Here is a 6,269-nt window from a genome sequence, read left to right on the forward strand (position 1 = left end):
CAGAGACAATGGTTGCTAAGTCAGAGTGGTCTTGCTTAGAATTCTCTGTCTGTTGCTGGGAAGGTGATGGAAAAGGCTTGCTATTGCTAAACCTGTTTCTTCCACCATTATTGTTGTTGAAACCTTGTTGAGGTCTCTGTTGATCCTTCCATAAGAGATTTGGATGATTTCTCCATGAAGGATTATAGGTGTTTCGATAGGGTTCTCCCATGTAATTCACCTCTTCCATTGCTGGGTTCTCAGGATCATAAGCTTCTTCTTCAGAAGAAGCTTCCTTAGTACTGCCTGTTGCTGCTTGCATTTCAAACAGACTCTGAGAAATCATATTGACTTGTTGGGTCAATATTTTATTCTGAGCCAATATGGCATTCAGAGTATCAATCTCAAGAACTCCTTTCTTCTGAGTTGTCCTATTATTCATAGGATTCCTTTCAGAGGTGTACATGAATTGGTTATTTGCAACCATTTCAATGAGTTCTTGAGCTTCTGCAGGTGTCTTCTTCAGATGAAGAGATCCTCCAGCAGAACTATCCAATGACATCTTAGATAGTTCAGACAGGCCATCATAGAAGATTCCTATGATGCTCCATTCTGAAAGCATGTCAGAAGGGCACCTTCTGTTCAATTGCTTGTATCTCTCCCAAGCTTCATAGAGGGATTCACCATCCTTCTGTCTAAAGGTTTGGACTTCCACTCTAAGCTTACTCAATTTTTGAGGTGGAAAGAACTTTGCCAAGAAGGCATTGACTAGTTTTTCCCAAGAGTTCAGGCTTTCCTTAGGTTGTGAATCCAACCATGTTCTAGATCTGTCTGTTACAGCAAAAGGAAAAAGCATAAGTTTGTAGACTTCAGGGTCAACCCCATTGGTCTTGACAGTGTCACAGCTCTGCAAGAATTCAGCTAAGAACTGATGAGGATCTTCCAATGGAAGTCCATGAAACTTGCAATTCTGTTGCATTAGAGAAACTAATTGAGGCTTAAGCTCAAAGTTGTTTGCTCCAATTGCAGGGATAGAGATGCTTCTCCCATAGAAATCAGGAGTAGATGCAGTAAAGTCACCAAGCACCTTCCTTGCATTGTTGGCATTGTTGTTGTTTTCGGCTGCCATGGTTTCTTCTTCTTTGAAGAGCTCTATTAGGCCCTCTAAAGAGAATTGTTCTTTAGCTTTTCTTAGCTTTCTCTTCAAGGTCCTTTCAGGTTCAGGATCAGCTTGACAAGAATGCTTTTATCTTTGTTCCTGCTCATGTGAAAGAGAAGAGAACAAGAAAGCATGGAATCCTCTATGTCACAGTATAGAGATTCCTTGAGGTGTCAGAGGAAAAGAAGAATAGAAGGAGGAGGTAGATAGAAGAGAATCCGAACATATAAAGAAGGAGGGAGATTGAATTGTACCTTGAGGAGGAGTCTTAGTCTCTTAAATAGAAGGATGTGAAAAGAGGGGAAGAATTTTCGAAAATAATTTAAAAAGATTTTGAAATAATTAAAAAGAAATTTGAAAATTTGATTGAGATTTTCGAAAACTAAGATTGGGAAAGAAATAAAGTGATTTTTGAAAAAGATTTTGAAATTAGAAAAAGATATGATTGAAAAAATTAATTTTGAAAAAGATGTGATTGAAAAGATATGTTTGAAAAGATATGATTGAAAATCAATTTAGAAAAAGAAAATTTTTTAAAATTAAAGTTGATTACTTGACTATCAAGAAATTAAAAGATATGATTTTAAAATTTAAAGTTTGATTCTTTCTTAATAGGCAAGTAACAACTTGAAAATTTTGAAATAAATCTTTAATTGAAGCAAGGATTTTTGAAAATAGCAGAAATAAATATAAAATGGAAAGAAATTGATTTTTGAAAGAGATATGATTGAAAAGATATGATTTGAAAAAGATTTGATTTTGAAAAATTATGAAAACTTGAAAAAAATGTGAATTAAAAACAAAATCTTCCCTCTAGTGTCATCCTGGCGTTAAACGCCTAGAATGGTGCCCATTCTGGCATTTAACACACAAAACTCTACCTTTTTGGGCATTTAAACGCCCAACCAGGTACCCTGGCTGGCGTTTAAACGCCAGTTTTCCTTCTTCACTGGGCGTTTTGAATGCCCAGCTTTTTCTGTTGATTCCTCTGCTGAATGTTATGAATCTTCAATTCTCTGTATTATTGACTTGAAAAGACATAGTTTTAAAAAATATTTTTGAATTTTTGATGATGGGAATAAAAAAAATGCACTAAGATCAAATAAAAAATGCATGCAAGACACCAAACTTAAAAGTTTGTGTACTAAGGACTATAACAATGTAAAAATGCATATGAAAAACAACAAAACACACTAAACAAGAGAATTTAAAGATCAGAGTAATGAAATCATCAAGAACAACTTGAAGATTAATGAAGAACAATATGTATAAATTCAAAAAATGCAAGAAGAAGAAAGTCATGCAATTGATACCAAACTTAAAAATTAATACTAGACTCAAACAAGAAACATAAAATATTTTTGATTTTTATGGTTTTATAAAATTTTTTTGTGATTTTCAAAACTTATATGGAAAAGAAAATAAAGAGAATCAAAACTTTTAATAAGAATTCCAGGAATCATGCAATGTTTGTCTAAAGCTTCAGTCTAAAAAGATTAGACATGTTTGGCCAAGCTTCAGCAGGACATTACATTCAGCAGCTAAATTGATGAGAATCAATCAGCTTTTGTGATGCTAAGAACATCACCTTGAAACTCTAGAATTCATTCTTAAAAATTCTAAAAAGTACCTAATCTAAGCAACAAGATGAACCGTCAGTTGTCCTAACTCGAACAATCCCTGGCAACGGCGCCAAAAACTTGGTGCACGAAATTGTGATCATCAACAATGGCGCCAAAGACTTGGAGCTCTCAAACGTGAATCACACTTTGTCACAATTCTGCACAACTAACCAGCAAGTGCACTGGGTCGTCCAAGTAATAAACCTTATGTGAGTAAGGGTCGATCCCACGGAGATTGTCGGCTTGAAGCAAGCTATGGTCATCTTGTAAATCTTAGTCAGGCGGATTCAAATGGTTATGGGGTTTAAGGTGATGAAAATAAACATAAAATAAAGATAGAGATACTTATGTAATTCATTGGTGGATTTCAGATAAGCGTATGAAGATGCTTTGTTCCCCTTGAACCTCTGCTTTCCTATTGCCTTCTTCCAATCACTCATACTCCCTTCCATGGCAAGCTTTATGTTGGGCTTCACCATTGTCAATGGCTACATCCCGTCCTCTCAGTGAAAATGGTCCTGATGCTCTGTCACAACATCGGCTAATCAACTGTCGGTTCTCGATCATGTCGGAATAGGATCCATTGATCCTTTTCCGTCTGTCACACGCCCCACAATCGCGAGTTTGAAGCTCGTCACAGTCATCCCTTCCCAGATCCTACTCGGAATACCACAGACAAGGTTTAGACTTTCCGGATCTCAGGAATGGCCGCCAATAATTCTAGCCAATACCACGAAGGTTCCAATCTTAGATTAGAAACCCAAGAGATATGCACTCAATCGAAGGTAGAACGGAGGTGGTTGTCAGGCACATGTTCATAGGTGAGAATGATGATGAGTGTCACGGATCATCACATTTATCAAGTTGAAGAACAACTGATATCTTAGAGAAGAAGTAGGCGTGAATTGAATAGAAAAACAATAGTAATTGCATTAATTCATGAGGAACAGCAGAGCTCTACACCTTAATCTATGGTGTGTAGAAACTTCACCGTTGAAAATACATAAGAACAAGAGGGTCTAGGCATGGCCGAATGGCCAGCCTCCCAAACGTGAAAAGGTCTATGAAAGTTTATCAAGTGTGTAAAAGAGATGAAAGTACAATAGCAAAAGGTCTTATTTATAGAAAACTAGTAGCCTAGGGTTACAGAAATAGGTAATTAATGCAGAAATCTTCTTTCAGGCCCACTTGGTGTGTGCTTGGACTGAGCATTAAAGCATTTTTGTGTAGAGACTTTTCTTGGAGTTAAACGCCAGCTTTTGTGCCAGTTTGGGCGTTTAACTCCAGCTTTTGTTCCAGTTTTGGAGTTAAATGCCAGAATTCTTGAGCTGACTTGGAACGCCTATTTGGGCCATCAAATCTCGGGCAAAGTATAGACCATTATATATTTCTGGAAAGCCCAGGATGTCTACTTTCCAATGCAATTGAGAGCGCGCCAATTAGGCTTTTGTAGCTCCAGAAAATCCACTTTGAGTGCAGGGAGGTCAGAATCTAACAACATCTGCAGTCCTTTTTTAGCCTCTGAATCAGATTTTTGCTCAGGTCCCTCAATTTCAGCCAGAAAATACCTGAAATCACAGAAAAACACACAAACTCATAGTAAAGTCCAGAAGAGTGATTTTTATTTAAAAACTAATAAAAACATAATAAAAACTAATTATAATATACTAAAAACATACTAAAAATAATGCCAAAAAGCGTATAAATTATCCGCTCATCAAGTATCCAGTGTTTGCAACCTCCAGGAACCTGTACCTGGAGTGGACTCTGAAAATTCCGGAAGAACTCCAGCAATACACCTCCGATCAGATCAAACAAAGAGGCTAGTTATTCCTGGAGAAAAACCTGACAGAGGTCAATGCTTTTTGGGTAAGAGAGTTTTACTGCAATTACTTCAAATCTTCCCTAGATGCAGTGAACCTAAGAGGGAAGCAGATACTGGTCACTGAAGAGGCCATTGAGGATATTCTGAAGCTTCAGCCTAAATCTGATCAGCTCGATGGTTACCAAAAGGCTGAGGAGGACATGTGCTTCATGAGGTTTGACTGGGATGCGGTCAAGGCAAGGATAGCCCTTGACCCGACTGTCCCATGGGTCATGGGTCAGAACACCACCATACCTAAGGGAATCAAGCGGATATACATAAATGATGAGGCTCGGCTCTGGCACCAGATCCTGAGCATCTTTGTTATGCCGAGTACTCACGAGACGGAGCTACCTGCCGCTATGATCACCCTCATCTGGTGTGTGATGGAGCGTAAGGACCTATACCTGCCACGATTCATCCGGTACTACATGGCCAGGGTCCACATCAGAGAGTCTCCAATTATTCACCTTTCATGATTTAGATGTAGTTTTTAGAGAGAGGTTCTCTCCTCTCTCTCTTAGGATTAGGATTTAGGATTTTTCTTGCTTTCATGATTGCCCCTTTCTATCAGGTTCAACATTCCTTTTAATTAATTATTTTCTCAATTTAATTAGTGAACTTTTCTATGTTACAGATTATACTTTTAATTAATGTTATTTGAGGTATTTCAGTTTATGATTGCTCTCTTTTATTTATGTTACTGTTACTTCCAACCTGAAGATATTTTTATTCGAGTAGATTTACTTTTCCCCTTTTGGTCTTGGTTAAGAAATCAGTAACTCAGGAGTTATCAAACTCAACGTGATCGATAATTATTATCTTTGCTAATTGAATTGAACTTCAATAATTCCAGTCCTTTCTTAGGAATTGAGTAGAACCCAAAGATCAAACTAATTAATCCACTTGATCTTCCATTGCTTTAGTAAAGGCTATCCAAGTGGGATTAAGATTCAATTCTCGTCTCCATTGATAAGGATAACTAGGATAGGACTTCTAATTTCTCATACCTTGCCAAAAGTGTGTTTTACAGTTATTTATTTATTTTACTTGTCATTCAAATTACTTGTTCCTTACTTTCAAAACCCCAATTTACAATCTTCATAACCAATAGTAAGAACATACTTCCCTGCAGTTCCTTGAGAAGACGACCCGAGGTTTAAATACTTCGGTTATCAATTTATTTAGGGGTTTGTTACTTGTGACAACCAAAACGTTTGTACGAAGTGATTTCTGTCGGTTTAAAAACTATATCTACAACGCGACTATTTTTATAAAATTCTTTACCAGCAAAAAATCCTAACGTCAATGATCATTAGTGTTTAAGTGTCTATGTCTTAAAGCTATGAATGTCCTATGAATCCATCACCTCTCTTAAATGAAAACTGTTCTAAAAACAAAAGAACAAGAAGTACATGGTTTCGAATTCATCCTTGAAACTAGTTTAATTATTTTGATGTGGTGACAATACTTTTTGTTTTCTGAATGAATGCTTGAACAGTGCATATGTCTTTTGATATTGTGGTTTATGAATGTTAAATATGTTGGCTCTTGAAAGAATGATGAAAAAGGAGAAATGTTGTTGATAATCTGAAAAAACATAAAATTGATTCTTGATGCAAGAAAAAGTAGTGAATACAAAAGC

At 36.7% G+C, this 6,269-nt stretch overlaps 1 non-coding gene across 1 annotated transcript; it reads left to right on the top strand.

The window, feature by feature from the left end:
- The first annotated feature begins 595 nt into the window (after positions 1 to 595).
- On the top strand, positions 596 to 703 carry LOC148548000 (small nucleolar RNA R71). The gene has a single exon (XR_015898821.1). It is a non-coding gene; the product is annotated as a small nucleolar RNA R71 (small nucleolar RNA).
- The last annotated feature ends 5,566 nt before the right edge of the window (positions 704 to 6,269 follow it).

This window comes from Arachis ipaensis, chromosome B8 (assembly GCF_059453495.1).
Source record: "Arachis ipaensis isolate K30076 ecotype BB chromosome B8, ASM5945349v1, whole genome shotgun sequence".
In the NCBI taxonomy this organism is placed as follows: Eukaryota; Viridiplantae; Streptophyta; class Magnoliopsida; order Fabales; family Fabaceae; genus Arachis; species Arachis ipaensis.